The 22,797-nt window shown below is 35.6% G+C and overlaps 1 protein-coding gene across 2 annotated transcripts in view; it reads left to right on the top strand.

The window, feature by feature from the left end:
- The first annotated feature begins 207 nt into the window (after positions 1-207).
- The window catches only part of DGKH (diacylglycerol kinase eta), a 308,050-nt gene continuing 285,460 nt past the window's right edge, over positions 208-22,797 (top strand). For both annotated transcript variants that reach the window (XM_074191736.1, XM_074191737.1), the window contains exon 1: positions 208-359. The gene's annotated coding sequence lies outside the window, so the exon portion shown is untranslated. The remainder of the gene's footprint in view (positions 360-22,797) is intronic.

The raw sequence follows: 22,797 nt of genomic DNA, 5'->3' as shown, positions 1-22,797 counted from the left end.
AACATACAAAAATTTCTTAACAATTAGAATAATCTCCAAATGAGTGGGCTACCTTTTAGAAGTTAATGGATTCTCCTTCACTAGAGTTCTCTAACAAAAGACTGAATGGTCATTTTTCAGATATGTCATAGAGAGGATTCTTGATGACACATAGGTTTGATAGGAAGACCTCTAAGATTCCATTATTCTTGAACTTTCAGACCCACTGAAGATGTTTTGATAAGAGCAGAAATACTTCCCAGATATTGGGAAGAGAGGAGGCAAGTGATATTGAACTCACCATAATCCTTTCTTTTACAATGAAGATAAGAGACATATTTGAATGGAAGAAGAGGACAGTTCCAAAGCACCCAAAATATGTAAGTGTGAAATAACAGGAATTGTGTAGATTGGAAAAAAGCTAGAGAAAACAAAAATCTATCCTGTTACATGAAGCAGCTTCCTCCCACCCAAGCTGAATGCTGGAGGAAAGAAACGTCAGGATAAAATTTCAACAAATGAATGATATGCTTGTTCACATTATAATTAGAAGAATAGTTGAAATACGAAAAGTATCACTGTGGGGCAGGAAAGATATAGTGGCAAATGTAAGTCTTAATCTGGGTCTGAGCAGTAGGGTTTGACAAAGTGAAAATGAACAGGAAATGCAGACACATTTGACCGCATATATTTTTATAAGCACATTCATCAACAGTAACAGGCAGAGGGTAGCTGTTTGGTTGGAAAAGATAGACATTAAAGTGCTGCAGAATACAGTTTCCTTGTGTCATATTGTTTATGAAATATCACAAAGAGTGATAGTGATCCTTCCTGAAACAGAATAAATTTAAGTCTAGTTCCATGCCTCGTGTGTCTTGATGACTTTTGAAAGTAGTGAGACACATTTTATCCAGGTTCCACAAAGCTAATGCACTAAGGAATTTTTATCTTTATTCAACAAGAAGTTCCTTTTTGTTGTTAGCTTTGTCTTCAGTTCTGAACAGTGGTTTTAAACTTTTTCATTCTGTCATCTCCACCTTGAGATTTCTTTACTATCCTGTTCTCTACCTTGATTCCCTATCACTGAGGTTATGGGAGCAATTATTTTAAGGAAACTTTTCTTAGGAAATTTGTAGAGAGGAGTAAGTTTGCAATTAGCTTTCTGTTGGTGAGATAGTTTCAAGCCTCCTTGGACTTTTTTCTTCAATTAATTGAAAACCTAGGCAACTGCCTCTATAACCTAATGCCAAGATTAATTGGCAATCCTCCCACTCCTTTCTTGAAGCAAATGGCAAGACACTGTCAGATTAGAGGAACCCCTTTCCTAGGAAGGCAGATGATGATATAATTGCTAAGACTATAAATTGTATATGTCCCTTCTAGCCATACTAGACATAAATATTTTTTAACACATTAAATTCTCTCTAAACAAAGCTGTACTAGGCTTAGTTCCTGAGGCTCTCAGGAGGCTTTCACTATGCACAAGTGACTAATAACCACCTCTAAGAACAAATGTGACTGACTCACCAAGCCACTTATAGCCTTTTACTATTGCCATTACTGTTGTTGTTTTTGTAATTACTATATTTAACATTTTTGCATCAATATTCCAATGGGGATATTGCTTTAAAGTTTTCTTTTTTGCCTTATTTCTCCATGTTTTAGATATCAAGACATATTTGTGTGTCATAGAAACAGTTATTCATTAATTCAAGCTTTGAAATCATCTTTGATTCCTCTTCTCTCAGCCCCCTCATCCTCAATTCTCATTATTTGTGCTTTAAAATATTTTTGTTTATGTTTTCTTACCTCCATTTTTATCTACACAAATTCAAACCATTATTAACTTTCACCTGCACTAATAAAATGGTCTTTGACCAAACTCCTAGTTTCCAATTCCTCCTCATAATTCCCACCATCAAGTAATTCTATCCATTATTGCCAGGGCAATCTTTCTAATGCAGAGCTCTCTCTGTGTCCTACTCTGCTGAGAAACCTTCAGAAACTCCCTTATATTTACCAAATGTAATCTAAAATTCTTAGCCTTAAAATTTCAGGTCTTTTATCACCTAGTTCCAAAATGCCCCTCTAACCTTATATTTTACAATTCTCTTTCACAAATACTGTGCCAGCATCCCGCAGAGTCTGAACTTTGATACAGATATACAGTTGTCATTGACCTTGCAACACAGATTCATCACTGCCAAAACCTTCCCTTCTCTGTGCCAAAAAACTTGGGCAACTCATAACATAACCTGGTAACAAAGACTTTCCCAAGGATACATACAACACAAGTAAAGCCCATAACATATGAGGAAAGAACTGAGGAACAAAACATCTAGCAGAAGCCATCAGTGGAAATTGAAGAGCATTAAGCTTGATGAAAGGACAGAACTTTGTAAAAAATTAGAGCTATTCTGGGATGTCTTGAGAAGTAGTACGTTTTTCCTCATCAAAGTTTTTCAAGAGAAGGCTAGATGAACACTTTTAAGGAAGGGGCACATAATTCTTTTTTTTAACTTAAAGATTTTATTTATTTTGAGTTTTACAGTTTTTCCCCTAATCTTACTTCCCTCCTCCCACCCCCACAGAGACAATTTGCCAGTCTTTACATGTTTCCATGGTATATTTGATCCAAATTGAATGTAATGAGAGAGAAATCATATCCTTAAGGAAGAAACATAAAGTATAAGAGATAGAAAGACCAGACAATAAGATATCAGTTTTTTTCCTAAATTAAAGGTAATAGTCCTTGGTCTTTGTTCAAACTCCACAGTTCTTTCTCTAGATACTGGATGGTATTCTCCATTGCAGACAGCCCCAAACTGTCGCTGATGGAATAAGCGAGTCCATTAAGGTTGATCATCACCTTCATGTTGCTGTTAGGCTGTACAGTGTTTTTCTGGTTCTGCTCATCTCACTCAGCATCAGTTCATGCAAATACTTCCAGGCTCCTCTGAATTCCCATCTCTCCCAGTTTCTTTTTCTTTTTTTTTTAATTTATTTTTTTATTCTCATTTTGTACAAATGTTTTTCTTTACATTAATACAATATACTTGTTTACAAGTAAACAAAATACCCCTCCCCCCCATGAATATAGATAGACTTGCTTGGGGAAAAAAGTAAAGGGGGGAGAAAAAAATTAAAATTAAAAAAATAATAGTAATAATTGTAGGTATGGCCAGGTGGTGCAATGGACGAAGCACCAGCCCTGCAGCCACGAGCACCCGAGTCCATATCCAGCCTCGTAAACTCAATGATCACCCAGCCATGTGACATGCAAGCCACCCGATCCCCACTGCCCTGCAAAAAGCAAAAAGAAGAAAAAAAGACCCAAAATAAAATAAAATAGCAATAATAGTAGGGGTGGCTGGGTGGCAGACAGAGCATTGGCCCTTGAGCCAGGAGCACCTGGGTCCGAATCCGGCCCCAGACACCCAATGATCATCCTGCTATGTGGCCCCAGGCAGGCCACCCAGCCCCACTTGCCCTGCACCCTCCCCCAAATAATAATAACAAAAAATGTGTTTCAGTCTTTGTTCCAACACCATCAACTCTGTCATGAGTGGATCACATTCTTTATGATAAGTCCATCACAAAAGTTACTTCCATATTTTTCCAACGTTGCCATTGCTGATCGCAACTACCTCCTTTCTTATTTCTCCACTACCATGTACTATATTTTCTCTCTCCTTTCACTCTGACTCTGCTGTAGGGTTGCTGAGTGGCGCAGCAGACAGATCCCTGGCCCTGGGGCCAAGAAGCCCTGAGCCCCCATACCACCCCTTAGGCCCAGAATCCACCTGGACCTATGGTCCTGGGCAGGCCATCCAATCCCAGCCCCTTGCAAGAAGTAAAAAAAGAAAATGTGTTATATCTGACCACTGCCCCCCGCCATGGTCCATCCTCTCCTCTTTTATTCACATCCCCACCCCTTCCCCTTGCTCCCCCCTCCTTCTTACTCCAGTTGTCTATACCCCATTGAATATATTTGCCGTTTCCTCTCCTAGCCATCTCTGATGAGAGCAAAGGTTCCCTCATTCCCCCTTGCCTCCCCCCTTCCATATCATTGCAATAGCTCATTGTAATATAAAAAAAATCTTATGTGAAATAGCTTGGACTATTCCCTCTCTCCTTTTTCTTTCTCCCATTCCATTTCCCTTTTTTTCTTATTGACTCCATTTTTACACCATAGTTTATCTTCGAATTCAGCTTTCTCTTGTGCTTCAACTATAAAAGCTCCCTCTACCTGCTCTATTAACTGAGATGGTTCATATGAATATTATCAGTATCATTTTTCTATACATGCAGTTCATCCTCATTAAGTCCCTCATATTTCCCCCCTCTCCTCCAATCTCCATGCTTCACCTGAGTCCTGTATCTGAAGATCAAACCTTCTGTTCAGCTCTGGCCATTCCAAAAGGAACCTTTGAAATTCCCCTGGTTCATTGAAAGTCCATCTTTTTCCCCTGGAAGAGGACATTAGCCTTGCTGGGTAGTTCATTCTTGTCTGCATTCTAAGCTCTTTTGCCTTCTGGTATATTGTATTCCAAGCCCTACGAGCTTCCAATGTAGCTGCTGCTAAGTCCTGTGTGATCCTGACTGCAGCTCCATGATATTTGAACTGTGTCCTTCTGGCTGCTTGTAATATTTTCTCTTTGACTTGGGAGTTCTGGAACTTGGCTATAATATTCCTGGGGGTTGGGTTTTTGGGATCTCTTTCTCGGGGGGATCGGTGGATTCTCTCCATTTCGATTTTGCCCTCTGCTTCTAGAATATTAGGGCAATTTTCCTGTAGTAATTCTTTGAAAATGATGTCAAGGCTCTTTTCCTGATCATGACTTTCAGGTATTCCAATAATTTTCAAATTATCTTTCCTAAGTCTGTTTTCCATATCAGTTGTTTTTTCAATGAGATATTTCACATTTTCTTCTAGTTTTTCGTATTTTTTGTTTTGAAGTATTGATTCCTGATTTCTGGTAAATTCATTAATCTCCCTGAATTCTATTCTTTGTCTGAAGGATTTATTCTCCTCAGAGAGTTTTCTTATCTCTTTTTCCATCTGGCCAATTTTGCTTTTTAAAGCATTCTTCTCCTCAATAACTTTTTGAACTGTTTTATCCATTTGCCCTAAGCTGTTTTTTGGCATGCTATTTTCTTCAGCATTTTTTTTGATTTCCTTGACTAAGCTGCTGACTTCATTGTCATGTTTTTCCTTCATCTCTCTCCTTTCTTTTCCCAGTTTTTCTTCTAACTCCCTCATTTGATTTTCAAAGTCTTTTTTGAGCTCTATCATAGCCTGAGCCCAATTTCTGTTTTTTCTTGGAGTCTTTAGATGCAGGAGCTTGTGCTTCCTCATCTTCAGACTGAGTATTTTGATCCTTCTTGGGCTCATTTGCAAAATATTTCTCAATGGTCTTCCTCTTGTTTCTTTGTTTGTTCATTTTCCCAGCCTAAGCCTGTTTTTGGGGGGTGCTTCCTGAGCTTTTGGGACACTACCACAAGGGTCTCAGTGTGTGAGGTTCTGTCCTCCCTCCTGGTCTGTGAATGACCATAGGAGCCCCCCTCTGCCACGGGGCTGGGGTGGGGGGGCCCTGCTGTTTTATGTGGGGGCCTAGAGTGCGATCACGATCTGAATGTGGTCAGAGCTCCAGAGTCCCCCAGTTTCTAATAGAACAATAGTGTTCCATGACATGCATATACCACAGTTTGCTAAGCCATTCCCCAATTGAAGGACATTTACTTGATTTCCAATTCTTTGGGACACATAATTCTTACAAATATGGATCCAACTGTGTAGCCACTAATGTCCCTTGAACTTAGATTTTTCTAGACATAGGACAAAGAGAAAGTCAGGAATAACATCATCCAGAGGAAATATATATAAAGGGACAGTCATAAACTATAGCCCAAAGTTCTTCTTCTCCTTCATTTTATTTTCTGCTTATACCACAGGCAATAAGAGATTGGTACAAACATCAAGCTTATTGCCCAAGGTTGCTACTTGCCTAACCCAAACTCACCTTCTTTAGCTTCCTTAATGTGTTAATACTGGAAGTTAGCCAAAGAGATTATTTACTATCTCCTGAAAACATTCTATGCCCTTCTCCCTCTTGCATTTTTCTCATGCTCTACTCCTAAAATAACCTTTTCATTCTGCCTCTGCAATTTTAGTCTGTCAATAACTCTTTGCTTCCCTGTGCTGGACATGATCTTGACCTCTTATGAACTCTGTAATTTTTTTATACATCTGCTTTGTATTAAAATTATTTGTGTTCATAACATATCCCCTATAAGACTTTCAGATCCCAGAAGACTTAGATAGGATACTGGTTGGAGAACTAACCTTGAAGTCAGGAAGACCTGGGTTCAAGTCCCAGTTCTAATACATACTAAATGTATGACTATGGAAAACCAGTATATACATACTTAAAGATGTCTTTGATGCATTTGCAGATTATCTTTATAAAACTTCCATATAAATGCAAATGTAGATATATTGGTTTGTCCAATATATCTGGTGTCATTCTTAAAAAAATATATTCTTCCCCAACTATGTGTAAAAACAATTTTTAACATTCATTATTGGTTCAATTATGGTGACCTTTTGATTGCTTTTTGGATAGTAAGTAATAATTTTGAGGGGCCGTGGGTGTTTTGTAGGCATGGACCTAATGATATTATTAATATAGGTAACTCTTGGTGTCTGTATATGTGTGTGTATATATATATGATATGGATATGTATATACATTATATATATATATATATATATGTATAATACATTGGAAATAGTCTCAGAGGGAAAACTCTAGAAATAGATTGGGAAAGGCTTTACATAGAAGGTAGGATTTTTGTTGAGACTTGCAAAAAACCAGGGAGGTCAGGAGATGGAGAATAAGGAGAGAAAATTCCATGAATGAGTAACCATCACTAAAAATGCCTAAAATTGGGAGATGGAGTACTTTTGTGAAAGAAATAGCAAAGAGGCTAGTGATCATAGTTTGTATGGAGATGTAAGAAGTAAAAAAAAACTAGAAAGGTAGGCAAATGCTAGGATATGAAAAACTTTTTTCTTTTTGAATTTTTGAAAGGCAGTGGGGTTAAGTGACTTCCCCAAGGTCACACAACTAAGCAAGCGTTAAATGTCTGAAGTCAGAGTTGAACTCAGGTCCTCCTGACTCCAGGGTCAGTGCTCTATCTACTTCACCCCCTATGAAAGAGTTTAAAAGCTAAACAGGGGATTTCGTATTTGATCCTGGAGATAAAAGAGACCCAGTGGAATTTATTGAATGGAGGGAGGCAAGGTGGGTTGTATATGACATAATCAGACTAGTACTTTAGGAAGATTATTTTGATAGCTGAGTATAAAATGGTCTGGGATTGAGAGAACCATGAAGAAAACTAGAAGGCTATTTCAATAGTCTAGGTGTGAGATGATGGAGGGCCTGTACCAAGGTGGTGACAATGTCTTATAATAGGAGGAGATATATTGGAGAGAGATTGGGGAGGTAGAATCTACAGCACTTGGAAATAGATTGGAGGAGGTGGGGCAATGAAAAAGAAAGAAGAGTTGAGAATGACACAAGCATTATAAGTCTGAGTGACTGGAAGGATGTTGGCACCCTAGACAATAATAGTGAATTTAGGTAGAAAAGAGTAATATGGCAGTAATGGACTAAAATGCATTTCAAAGATTTGTTTTTGCTTTTAAAAAACATAAAACCATATGGGAAAATGTAAGTTCTTTGAGGAGAGAAATTGTTTATTTTTTGTATATGTATCTTTATTTCCTACCATAGTGCCTGCCACATAATAGGAACTTAATAAATGTTTATTGATTGATTAAGAAATGACATAGAGAATGTGTTCAGAAAATTTATAACTTAAAAAAATAAGATAGGCCAGTCATAGAAAAAGAGAAATCTAATGAATATCCCACATGTGCTGCTAGTGAGTATTCTCATGATGTCAAAAGAATCCAAGAAAGATGACTAGCATGCTGGGTGGGCCATCTGTACAAATTTATGGATTGACCAGTCACAAAGGATGGGCCAGCACACTATTGCATTGCTGTAAGGACTGCCTTAATTGATTTTATATATAGAAATATATTTTTAACAATTATATATAGAAATAATAGTAAATTGAATTGTAGGAAAATATATAGTTCTACATATATATGTATGTATGTATAAATAGTGAAATAACCATTCTTTTTTTTCCATTCTCCAGTATATTTATTTATATATTCCTGCATTTTGTTCTCAGTCTTAATCTGTCTTGTTTTACTGCTTTAGGTTTGCCTTCTTCCTTCTTAATTTTTTTTTTGTCTTGGCATAGTTTTTATTTTTTCATTTTGTTCATTTAATACATCCTGGCCTTCTCAATGATCTAAACATATTTTACCCTTAAGTAACATATTTTTGTCACTTGTTTTTACAACATTGTATATCTTCTCCCTGTCATTGTGGACTCTTTTCTTCACATTCTCCATTTACTCTGAATAAAACATTAATAGAAAAAAAACTTAACTACCTACACTTTAAATTTGTAATTTAAAAAAATCTATCCCATAAGAGCAAAATAACCAGCATTCTTAACCTTCCATCGGGCACAAATTCCTTGCATAGGAGTAGTTTTGCTAAAATTACTCTAAAGTATCAGAAATAATTATCCTAATGTCTCTTTTCTGTTCCCACTTGTTTCCAAGACGTCTTTTTCCTTTTCTTTGTGTGTTTTCCTAGTAAAATGGTTATAGAATGTTAGATATTGATCTTTATTTGACTTAAATTTCTTTACTGAGCTTTGTAGCTGAAGAGATTTGTCATTAACTTACTCAATGTACCATGGGTCAAAATAACTTAAATCAATTGCTTCTAGTTTCTTTTCTTCAAAAAATGGCTATGTGCCTGACATGGTATAGTAATTTTCCTTTACCTAGAATACCCCGGTAAGGGGAACAGTATAGGATTCTGCTATAGAAATAATTAGTTGTGGCAACTAGGTGGCACAGTGAATAGAGTACTAGCCCTGGAGTCAGCAGGACCTGAGCTCAAATACAATCTCAGACACTTGATATTTACTAGCTGTGTGACCTTGGGCAAGTCACTTAGCTCCACTACCCAATAAAAAGAAATAATCATCTTTATCATACAGTAGAAAAGTTTTTATTTATGGGAAAGATACCTGACAACTGTTAATATATAAAGAGAAATAAATTAATTTATTGCCAATTAGACAATGTAGATTTTACTAGGAGGTTAGAAACTACTCAGATTCCTAGTGGTATTTCTAGAATTTTTTTGTATCTATTTTATATGTCTCCAATCTAGTCATTTTCCTTTTTATTATTATTTTTATTATTTATTATTATAATAATCTTTACGGAAAACTATATCCTAGAGATCACTATGGATTTTTATCATTTGAATCTTTTTCTTTCATGAAATCACAGAGTATTGTATTCCTTAGCATCATGGGAAGGAATTTAGCATCCACAGGATCATAAATCAAGAGTTAAAAAGTATCTGTTATCAAATTCAAGCTTCTATAGAACATTCAAATCTCCTTACAGTCTCTGACAGATATCTAGCCTCTGCTTAAATACTTCTAGTGAGGAGGAGTGACTTAATGCCATAATTAAGAATAATTTTATCTGAAGGATGAGAAGGAATAGGGAACTGTACAGCAGTGATGTTGAAAGACAGACAGGAAAGACAACAACAGTGTATAGGGGAAGTCATTTCAGGAAAGAATGCAGCCAATCCCCTAGAGGGTCTAATCCTTACTCCCAGAGGTTTGGCCTTGAGAAAGAAGTGCAACTGAGACAGAACCCTGGAGTAGGGGCCCTAGGGTGTTTGCATCACACATCAAGACTCAGTGAAAGTGATTTTACAGAGAGAAAGTGCTGGTTCCTGGAAATATCAGTGCTCTAGAACACAGGTTCATTTCTTATTTCTAGTTATGGCTCTAAAGCTACCTGAGTCTTCAGGCACCCTAAACAATTGTAATACAGTTCTATTAGTTTATTCCTACATAGAACTGAATTTGCTACCTCTTCTAAAAAATAATTCAATTAACTTTGAAGATAGTTATCATGTCTCTCTTTAATCTAAGTTTTATCAGATCCTTTAGCTGTTTATCATTATCCTCTCATCATCTATTCACAATCTGTTTTCTCAAAGCTCTTTTCAAAATGAAGTACCTAAAGATGATACAATAATACCCTGGGATTGCAAGGAGAAGGAAAGTATTATGGCATACTTCAAAGAACTTGGCATTATAAGACAACCAAATACAAATAGCAGCTATGCTACTTATTAGACGTATGATATCTGGCAAATGATTTAACACTTAATTTCCTCACCTTTAAAATGAGGGCATTGAATACAATTATTTCCAAGCTATCTTCTAGCTTTCACACTTTACAATTTCCTGATTCTAAATGAAGTCTAATCAATGTAAAGTAGGATTTCCTGTGTTCTAGATATTGTTCTACTCATGAAACCACAAATTGTCTTACTTCTTTTAGTAGCAATTTTGGCTCCTGGTTTGTGGTCGGCTAAAACCCCTAGATCTTTTTCATTTGAAATTTTCTGGAGCCAATTTTCTTCTGTGCTATTCTAATGTATATGAATTATTGAATTTGAATTCAGGACTTTATATTTAGCCCTGTGAAATGCCATCTTATTGGTTTCAATACAGTGTTCTAAGAGTGATGGAGATATTTTTGAATTTTTATTCCATTACATATTGAATGTTCCAACTTGGTATAACTCAAAGTTATTATTAGCATGCTTTATTGATCTTTATCTTAGCTCCTGATGTTGAACAGTACAGGACCAAAGATATAATAAAATGGCATATCAATAAAGAGCTTCCTCCAGATTAACACCAAGGCAGTAATTCAAGCACACATATAAAACTGCTTACCAGCACTATTATCTACTCCCACTTCCCACTATCTTATACAAAAAGATATAATGAACAGCTCTGTCAATTGTTTTGCTAAAAATCTGGATATAGTACATCTACAGCATTTTTCTGATTTAGCTGCTTAGTAACACTATCAAAAAGGAAAATGAGGTTAGTTTGGCATAACATGCTTAGCAAACCATGCTGGCTCCTAGTGATCATTCTATTCTCTTCAAAATGTTCACAAACCATCTGTTTAATAATTTGTTCTAGAATTTTGCTAGGGATTGCTATTAACCTAAGTATTGCTGTTGTTTTAAGGAGAAACAGATAAACAGACCAAAAAACCCCAAAGAAAGAAATAGAAGACAGAAGTAAAGAGATAAAGAGGAAGAAAAGCAGAGATACATAGGATACTTGAGTATGGTAATATACCTTTGAGAGCAGATACTGGCTTTTTCCCCTGAGTATTTTCTTTCAATAGTAGAGCCAGAGAGAGTCTCAGAGCTAGTCTCATACAGAAGTTTTCTTAACTTAGGGGCAAGTTCCTCAGTGGCCTTCACCCCAAGTCAATTGACCTATTCATGCCAATTATCTAGTTCTTTGTTGCTTTCCACATTTTGACATAAACTAGCAAATCCTTCATCAAAGTTTTCATTCTCCAAGGAAGACAAATGTTTTCTTTGTGGCAGTCCCAAAGGGTCTGACCCATTGGATGATACAGAGACTCATACAAAGGGTCAGTTAAGCAAAAAATCCCAGACTCTGCAGGAGTGGAATTCCCTGAACTACAAGGTTCTATGTGAGCATTTCAGCTTTAAAATTAAACATATTATTACTTGGCAAACTGAGGAAGTTGACTAAATAAATTGGAGTCTTTGATACCAGTAAATATGTGTCCATGTTTAACTGTTCACCAGATAATTGGCAACTGAATAATATCATTCTAAAATCATGGTCAAATGTTGTTGCTCCCTTCTTGCTTTGTGCCCATTTTTTCATTTCCCTTGGCCTTTCTCTGTATGTTTTAGCCAACTGTGTTTTTTAACTTCCTGCCAAGATTTCAATTCATAACCTTTGAGACATTTCCCTGTATTTGCCAGCTCTGAACTCAAGCCAATGGCACTGGTTACAGTTTATATCCTCCACAGTATAATCCAGAGACTGTATCTATGATATATGGTGGACTATCACCCTCTAAGTTTGGGGTAGGGGGCAGGGGTGGGAGAAGCCTTTGACTGGAGGAGACAAAGGCTTCAGATCAATGGAAATGATTCCATGGCTGTGTGTGTATGTGTCATAGGCTCAGACTCATAATATCTTAGGTAAGGAATCATAGCAGTGATGAATGTACAGGGAGCAGAAGCAATAGATTCATTAGTGACACAGTGATAAGCCTGGTACCAAGTTAGCAAACTAACAAACTTAGTCTGAGAGACCAAAGTCAAATGATTGCATGTCTGAATAGCATAGTAACAAGTCAAATATCCACTCAGCAAACTGTGTCCAGAGGGCAGAGAAGAATTTAAGATTGGGGCATAAATAAGGAATCAGCCAGAAGGTGAACAGAAGGATCAAAGTATCAGTTTTAAAACAATAATAAATCACATCCAGACACAATTTGCTTTGCTTGTGTAAACCATGACTCGAAGTCTTCCAGGTCTCTGGGCTCAAACTTGGTTTAATTTTGGGAGCTGACCTATAAGAACTAATTTCTCATTTTGGTTTATCATTCCCACTTGGAAGAGCTCCAAGAAAGTCTACTAATATACTCAGGATGTAGGCCATGTCTAGATTATTTCAACTTTCTTCAAAAGTGAATAAAAGGGGCCCCCCAATTCAAATAAGCACTTAGGATACTAAGTATATATCAAGTATTAGATCTATAAAGGTAGGCCTTTACTTCACTCACTAGAAAATGCATGAAATGAAAATGATTCATAGAAATCCATAGACAGATACAGAAAAACATAGAAAGAATTCACATAATCTGTATATTCTCCCCAGAAGGCAACCCAACTAAAAGCTATTACTCCGGCAGTTTTGACAATAGTGCTTTTGACAGAGTTCTACTTAACATCCCTAAAACTTGAAGTATCACCTTGTATGTTGTTACCCCCAAAGGTACAAATATTGGATTGGGTTACTCAACAATTCCCTTCCCATCAGACTTCTGTTGATGCAATTTGTTAGCTTTGTTCTGTCACTAGGATGAAACACAGGAAAAATAAGACCATTTTTTTCCCCAAGAAATGTGTTATGTTAGGAAGTCTCTTCCCTCTAATCTAGAAGGTCTAATTTCTATACTCTTGTGCTTGAGAGCTCTCAAATTTGGTATTACTCATAAGAGACTGCTTAAGACATCTTCCTTCTCTGGGCAGATGACTGTATTTCAGGATTACAGTTCTAGAGAATTCAAAATCTAACCCTCTTCCATACAAGAATTGAGGTTCATAAATCATATCTATAAATTGCTCTCTCTGATGAATGGGTGTCAAAAGAACATTTATTCCTCTTCTACATTTGCTCTGTTTTTCTGTAGGAAATCTTTTAGTTGACACTATCACTTAACTTTGGTAAAGATTAGTTGAAACATCAATTTCAACAAACTTATAGAAGATAAATTCACACAAATCATAGTGTTTCTATATGATATCAGTAACATACAGCAAGAAGAGATAGAAAGGGGCGGCTAGGTGGTGTAGTGGATAAAGTACCAGCCTTAGAGTCAGGAATACCTGGGTTCAAATCCGGTCTCAGACACTTAATAATTACCTAGCTGTGTGGCCTTGGGCAAGCCAGTTAACCCCATTTGCCTTGCAAAAAAAACCTAAAAAAAAAGAATGTATAGAAAGAGAAATTTCATTTACAATTACTATAGCATGTATAAAATATTTGGGAGCATACCTTCCACTTGCATATAACTACAGTCATTTATAGAAACAAAAGACACTAAATTAGAAAAAGATTAATTACTCCTGGATGGACTGAGTCAACATAGTAATTATGATAATGTTACCTAAATTAATTTACTCATTCAACACTATACCAATCAAATGAGAAGATTATTTTCATGGAACTAGGAAAAAATTAGATTACTTTATAGGACTTTATAAAAAATAATATGCATATGGGGGGGAAGAAGGTGAAGAATCTTGAGAAAGAATGAAAAGAAGGGAACAAATGGACCCTCCTGGTGCCAGCTCTCAAACTATATAAAAATCAGTGATTATCAAAAAAATTTAGTACAAATTAAAACAGTGAGAGATAGATCAGTGGAACAAATTAGGTGAGTAGCTTACAGAAGCAAATATATTTCATACCCTAGTATTTAATAAACAAAAAGATCCCAGCAATTGAAATAGGGGTTATTTGACATGTACTGCTGGGAAAATGAGAAGGCACAGTGGAAAAGCAACCAATATCTCACACTGTATACAAAGATAAGCCCTAAATGGCCATCTGACCTTGATATAAAAAGTTACATCATGAACAAATTAGAGAAGCATAGAGAGAAGAAAAATTACCCATCAGATCAATGGATAGTTTTTTTTAAAGCCCAAAACCAAACAAATAGAAGTGAGGATGAAGGAAGGGAAAATGGATCAATTGTTTATAAAAAGTTTAAAATTTTTTTACAAAAACAAATTTAAAAAACTAGGAACAAGTGAAACAACTGGGGGGAACTTTGAATATTTTTTTTTCTAATGAAGCTCTCATCTTCAGGATTCAGAAGAAACTGATAGAAATTTACAGGAAAAAATAATCAACCCTCTATTGAGAAATGGTCTAGGGGTAAGAAAAGACCTTCAGAGGAAGAAGAGACTCTGTTTAACGAGCATATCCAGGACAGGGAAACTGGATAAGCAGGATTCTATTGGCCCTCATAGACAACATAGAGTCTGTTCAAATGGAATAATCTTTCCCCTTTAACCACCTTGAAGAGTAACTAGTTCATCCTCATATAAATATTCCAATCTTGCTTCTGACCAATAAGTTCAATCAGGTTAGTCAAGGTGATGTTGCTGAGCATATTTAAAGCTCAAGCAACACCTACATAAGTAACTGTGTGGTAATACATTATTATTTTACCTTCCAGGGCAAGGTATTGACTGGTCAAATGTAGCTGACTGCTAGAAAATATAACATCAAAAAAAATCAAGTAATTAAAAGAAAGTGGTCATTGAATTTAGCATTAATTCAAATTTTTAAAAATATTGCTCCAGGTCTTTGGGATTGTAGTAAACAACCATACATAAACTATCACAGCCCCTCCCCCTTCAACACAATATTTCAAATCCTGCTTTGATAACTTAAAAGCAAATTCTATCCAAATGTAGAATTCCTTTCAGTGCATGAAAATTTGGAGAAGTAAACATAAAATGGAGCATTTTGGAGGAGTTGATGACTTATGACAAGATAATTTTCTCAGCTATTGCAAAAGTTTAAATCCTGAATATGAAAGTTTTGAGATATTTAGGTGAATTAACATGGAGACCAGGGTAAATTTACTATTGAGTTCCCATGGCCTGGTAATGCAGGAATGCTTTTTAGGATTTGACATGTCAGTGAGGGGCTACAGATAGCATGAGTGTCTGGGGAAAGAACGAGCAGAAGTAGGTCCCTAAGCTCAAGAAATGTCACAGGCATTTAGTTGAGGTTGGGGGTGCTGAATTAGAGTACTGCCTCTATTTTACATGAGAGTCCTTCTTTACTCTCAGTTAATATGCTCTTTAAAATACTTCCCTGACTAGGCAAATAGGTACTTCTCTAACTAGGAAAATAGTTAAGAGACTAATCAGTTCATTAATGAGGAGAGTGTCTTCCACTGAAGTAGTCAAATTCTTGAATCATGGGATATTGTGGATAAGAGGTGAATCTCAACAAATGAGAGGAAATCAACCTCAGGATTTCAAAAAAATGTTCAGAAAGGATTTCAAAGTATGAATACAGTAGTAAAACAAGCAGTAGGGATATAATAGTTTCACACTGAGGACAATTTTTTTTTGTTTCAATAGGGAATAGCAACAGAAGCCTGGGATTCAGAAGAAAACAACTCCTTCCCCTCCACCCCTTTTGACTTTATGTGTAAGTGGCACACATATATTTGAGAAGTGGATGTTGGGCAATGAGTTTGGGAAAAAGAGAAAGGATTACTGAGTATTTGGAAAACTAGTGGGTTTGTATACTGACTTGAAGTTTTACTTAATTTCTAAGGGAAAATTATAAAAATAAAATATTTCTACTTTTTCCTCAGTTTTCTTATCCTTTTTCCTGTTTTCCAGTTCCATTTACTCTCCCAAAGTAGGGAAAGAAATATTTTCCTTTACACTATCAGATACCCCCTAGTCATATAGGAGGAGATTAATCCTTTCTAAACTATAAATGTAGATCAGAATGTAGCAGCACCCTAGAAAAAGGTGAATTACTGTTATTACTACATAAGAAAGAGCATGATACAGTGAAAGGTGAGTTGGATTGGAGTTACAGTAAGATCTATACTTAATTAGCAGCAGAGGTACCTGAATTCAAATCCAGATTCTGACATTTACTGGCTATGTAACTTCTGACAAGTCATTTAACACTTCTGGGTTTTCACTTCCTCATCTATAAACCAATCTATGATCCAATGTTCATTCTAGCTGTGATTTTTCAGCTGGTTTCCTCAATTCTTCCTATTTTCTAGTAAAGGTGAGATCACAGGTAGTTTTCTCTCAATTTCTGTGATCCAAACTCTCATTTTAGATTTCTATCCTACTGTGGTTCTGCTGTCACAAGACATGTTCCCTCTACCCCCCTCCAAAAACAATATCTATCTATTTATCTATCTATAGCTATCTAATCTATCTGACTGTCTATCTATCTATCTATCTATCATCTATCTATCTATCTATCTATCTATCTATCTATCTATCTATCTATCTATCTATCTATCTTTCCCTGACAGTATGTAAAGAGCAATGGAGTCTCATTGTAGAAGCTTCACTACTAGGGAACACAGAAAACAAATCCCCCCCCCCCACTACCCTGAGCCTATGGCTAAAGCTCCTGAACTTCATTCCAAGTAAAGAAAAAGTGGGCAATGCTCATCTACAGTCCTATGATCCTGCTAGGCAAATGTACTGTGATTGCTATACAGGTAGTTATGTGGAACTGATAATTAACAATGGCAGATGGGGGAGAGGGGATGGTGCTTAGATACTAATCTCTCTGCTTAAGATTCCCCCTACTATAGTCAATCTGCTATATTACTGTCAATGTAACATTTCATTAAGGGCAGATCTGACCACCATTTCATTTCCTTTCTCAAATACTAGAGGCTTTCTGCATTATCCCTAGAATCAATTATAAACCCTTCTCTTTAACTTTTAAAACCTTTCACAACCTTGCTTGAACTATCTTTCTAGATTCGTTGGACATTACTTTTCTACCATTACGTGACCCAAACCAACTGACTTTCTCTTTATTTCTCATATATAATCTGCATCTTTCCATAGGCCATCCTCTCTACCTGGATTGTTCTCTAGTCCCTTTTACTTTTAGCTTACATTGCTGCAGCCATCCACATTACAACTAGCATTTACTTTAAAATTTGCAAAGCTATTTATAAGTATTGTTTCATTTTATCTTTACAATAACCCTGGGAGATAGGTACTATTTTTATTTCCATTTTAATCATGAAGAAACTGCATATAAAGGTTAAGTGATTTGCCTAGGATCACACAGTTAGCAAATGTCTGAGGTTGAATTTGAACTTAGTCTCTTCAGTCCAGGTCCAGTGCTTTATCCACCATACATACATATACATATACATATACATATACATATACATATACATATACATATACATATACATATACATATACATATACATATACATATACATATACATATACATATATATATATATATATATATATATATGTACACATTCAAAATATAGTTCAGGCAAGGGTTAAGGGGGGAAAGTGAAAGAAAGATAGTTGCCATGATAGTAACCTCCAAATAAACAAACAAAAAAACCTTTCCTGATCCCCTCAGCTGCTAATGGTTTCCTTTCCAAATTACTTTTATTTATTTACTATTTTGTGTTTATTCTTATTTATTACATATATGCATCTGTACACATAGAATAAATATACTATTTATGTTATATACATGCATTATATACAATACATATGCATATACACACACAAATTCACACACTTCCCTTAATTGTACTTCTTTGTTCTTAAAGAGGACCAATGATATCAGAAGAGTCTTGACTTTCAAATAAATTGGATGTAACAGAGAGATAGGCAAAGTTTGCCTTTTCAGAGCTATATTTCAAGGAACTGTATGGACAAAAAAGTAAATTGCTCCAGTATTTTTAAAATAATGATAATATGAAGAGGAGAAGTAGGACAAGGACAAGAGGGGAAAGAGGAGATGAAAGAGAAGAGAGGAGGAAGAGAAGAAGGAGGAGAAGATGGTGATGATTATGCGGAATGGAAAGGGGAGGAAGAGGAGTAGAAGGAAATGAAGACAAGAAAAAAAAGATGATGACTATAGCAGCATTTCCAAACTTCTGAGAAAATTGTCAGGTTGGATCTTCAGAGGGCAGTTACTACTGCTCTCAAATAACATGATAAAGGCAGTTAAAACAAAATTCTCCTAAGAACTTCAAATATCCATAATATGTATGGGAGAAGTAAACTTAAACCTAGACCATAATAGTAATAGCAGCCCCAGAGTCACTAATACTCTTCATTGAACTTTTTAGCATTCCATCCCATAACTCAGTAGGAAAGAGAACCAAGCAACTAGCCACTATGTGTAGAAAGTAAAGGGTAGAATTGAAATGCACATTTTTAAAATGAGTCTTTACGGGGCGGGGGGGGGGATGCCATTGCATTACATCATGTGGCTGTCAGAATTATTTAGGGCCTGAGATAGAGAAGGGCTTTCGAGGTGTGGTGGGGAGGAAGGAAAAAGGATGCCTGTTCTTCTTTTTGGCAGCTTTGATTTCCCCATCCTTTAATAAACTACTCCCAGTTACATTTCATAGCTTCCCTATCTACCTTCTCTTCTTCCTTTCCCTTTTATAACACTCTTAGCTCCTCTGTCCCACCTTAATAAGCAAAAATATGTACCTGTATGTCTTTGTTCATATCAACAATATGTTCATTTATATATTTTATACTACAAATCAAAAATATCAGAAATAATGTTTATTTATATAATTTTATCCTACAAAAACATTTAAAATTTATATACATTTTATAACTCAGGAAACTGAAGCATAGAGAGGCTAAATTACTTGCCCAAGTCCCATAACTAGTAAGTTCCTGAGGTAAGATTAGAACTTAGGTGTTCCTGATTCAAAGTTTAGCTCTACACAATCAATACTGTTTTGTTTGTCCTTCATTCACAAAGAGGACCATGACATCAGGGAAGTGATGCCATGACATGAAGTGAATTGGATTTAAGTGAAGGAGAGTTGTGCATCATCAATCATCAATAAAGCCTTTACATAAAGGTCCTACAAAATCCCCTACAAGGAAGAATCCTAAAGCAGGGCAAAAACAAAAATCCTTTACTTACTGCTTGGAGCTATCGTATATCTTCTCTTTACCAGTGTCTCACCTTCTCTGACTTCTTGAATAGTGAATCTTAACTTCTTAGACCTCTGAAATAGGCTTGATCATTCTTACCTTCTTTGATTCCCACAGATTACAGAATCTTTCTGTTCCTTTCAGAGTTATATTTCAAGAAAACAAAAATGAAAAGCCATAACTTAACCTCTTATCCAGATGAGTGATATTTGCCTGATTCTTCTGTCTGTTTGTGTCAACCTGATGTTTCTGACTTATCATATCTTCCAGATGCCCCAAGCAAAAGACTGAGTCCCTCTAGACCAAACTTTTTAGAAATGTTACTATCATGACAGCTATATTTCTTTCACTTTCTCCCTTAACCATTGCCAAAAATAAGTGAGGGATGGGTCCAGAGAAATGACCAGCATCAAAGATGTAGGAGAAATAATTGTATTTTTTCTTCATCAGAAAATATCACATATAAGATATAAAGAACGAGTTGTGGAGGTCTTTGAAGATAATAACTGCTCACATTTCTATTACATTTAAAATTTTCCAAAGCACTTTCCTCAAAATAACCCAGTGGGGTGGGGAATGTAAGTATAATGTAAGGGTACCCCCTTACCTCCAGGGAAAAACTCCTTACTCTCTTCAGGAACTGTACCTGGCAGAAGACTTTGCACTTTCAAAAGAACTCATGAAAGGTAGGATGCATGTTTGTAGGAGGTATGAGATTAACCTCAGAGAGGTGAATAGAAAAATAGCAGCTCTATTCTGTGTTGACATGATTCTGTCATGCCAAGAAAAAGCAGCAACATCCTTTACAAAATCCTGTCCCTGGGCAAGGGGAAGCCACGCTTCTTTGCAATGCTCCTGGTTCCTATGTAGACATAGCAATGATTGAATTGACATGTTGTCCAACTATTATATTGTGGAAACAGGAGGCTACTGTGAACTGTCAGAAACCCTTTAGGAGATTTAGGGAGTAGTGGCTGATGGATTGTGGTTATTCAATCACTCTAGTGGTAGCCTGATTTAATTAAACACATTTTAATTATTCTTTCATGTATCAGAATAATTTGGTTTTAAAAGAATATTTTCTTTTTCTTTTATTTTTTACTAAATATAGGCAAAGGTAGTTTTTAACATTCAGCCATTTGCAAGTTTATGATCTCCACATTTTCTCTACTTCCCTTCTTTCCTTCTTCCCTCCCATGGCAGCTAACAATTTGGTAAAAGTTGTACATGTACTATTGGGTTGAACATATTTCCATATTAGTCATGTTGTAAAAGAGGAATTAGAGCTAAGGTGGGGGGGAACATGAGAAAGAAAGATGAAACATAAATTAAGATTTTAAAACTTTAAACTTTGCTCTGCATTTAAACTCTGATAGTTTTTATTTTGTTGGGTTTTTTTCTGGATGTGGATGTTATTTTTTATAATCCCTCAGGGTTGTCTTTGATCACTAAACTGTTGAGAGGAGCAGCATCTATCATGTTTGATCCATCCCCCAATGTTACTGTTAATGTGTACAATGTTGTCCTGCTCATTTCACTCCTCATGAGGTGATGCAATTCTTGCCAGGTTTTTCTAAAGTCCAACCATTCATGATTTCTTCCAGAACAAAAGTACTCCATGACATTCATATACTATAATTTGTTTGGCCATTCCCTAATTGATGGGCATTCTGTCAGTTTCCAATTCTTTGCTACTATAAAAAGAGCTGCTATACATGAGAGTCTTTTCCCCTTTTTTATAATCTCTTTGCCATATAGATGTGAATATGGTATTGCTGGATTGAAGAGTATACACATTTTATCCCCTTTGTACAGAATTCTAAACTGTTCTCCATAAAGGTTGGATCAGTTCACAACTCCACCAACAATTCATTAGTGTGCAAATTTTTATGCATTCTCTCCCACATTGATCATTTTCCTTTTTTGCCATCTTAACTAATCTGATAGGTATGAAGTGGTACCTCAGAGTTGTTTTAATTTGCATTCACAAATCAACAATGATTTGGAAAATTTTTTCATATGACTATAGATAGATTTAATTTCTTCATCTGAAAATTCCGGTTCATATCCTTTGACTATATATAAATTGGAGAATGACTTGTATTCTTATACATTTGATTCAATTTTCTATATATTTTAGAAATGAATTATTTATCAGAAACATTATTTGTGAACATTATTTCCCAGCTTTCTGCATTCCTTCTAATCTTGGTTTAATTGGTTTTGCTTATGCAAATTTTAATTTAATGTAGTCAAAATCATCCATTTTTCAATTTATTATGTTCTCTATCTCTTGTTTAGGCATAAACTTATCCCCTCTTTATAGATCTAACAGATGGACTATTTTTGTTGTCTTAATTGGTTTATGGTATCACCCTTTGTTTCTAAATCCTAGATGAGAGAGTTAGCTGGAGTTTTTGGTGAACCAAAATACCTCAAACTTGGAAATTGTAAGAGGTTCTGAATTTATGAGAACCTGAGGTATAATCATCCTTATGTATTACAGTTAGAGCCCTAACTAGCAATTTCTGCATTTGAAGCAAGTAATGTAGGGTGTGGACTTACTTGGGGCACCTGAAGGAGGAACACGTACTTCCTATAGTTCAGCTCCATATTTCTATAAATATGACATCTCTATTTAAAAAATAAGTCAAAGTATGATAAAGTGGAGTATCCTGGTTGTGAAATGCAGAACTTGAAGTTTATGCCTGGCTCTGTTTTACAAAGTAGAAGCTTGTCTCAGAACCAGAAAACCTCTAATTCTTTGGGAAAAAAATCTTATTTTATGCACCTAAGTACTATAGTCTATCATGCCAAAATACTTAGGATATATGAAAATATTTATACCTAATGACCTGAGAGATGTTTTGGGTAAAGAAGAAAAGATAGTGCTTATTTCTCTTATTTGCTCAGAAAAAAATGAAAAAAAAAAAAAACAGTGACAGCAGAATAAGTGCCTGGTAGATATTTAACAACTAACTCTCGATAAAAATAGTACACATGGCATACTTTTAAGTTTCATCTATATTACTAATATTTTCTCTGTTTAAGTCCAGACAATAAACAAATTAAACCCTAAATTGAAGTATTTGCTGAATTCTGAGATGTAAATGTTCAAATTGAAAATTTTACAGTCAGTATTTTTTAAAAAAAGTTGTTTCAAGTTTCAAGTTCTCTTCCTCCCTTCCCCCTTTCCTATCCATTGAGAAGGAAAAAATACAGTACTTATTATATATGTGAAGTCATGTAAAACATATTTCCATATTAGCTGTGTTAAAAAAAATCAAGAAAAATAAAGGAAAAATTAG

This window comes from Macrotis lagotis, chromosome 6 (assembly GCF_037893015.1).
Source record: "Macrotis lagotis isolate mMagLag1 chromosome 6, bilby.v1.9.chrom.fasta, whole genome shotgun sequence".
NCBI classification, from domain to species: Eukaryota; Metazoa; Chordata; class Mammalia; order Peramelemorphia; family Peramelidae; genus Macrotis; species Macrotis lagotis.
Note: the sequence above shows the minus strand (reverse complement) of the source record. Positions and strands in the feature narration are given on the sequence as shown.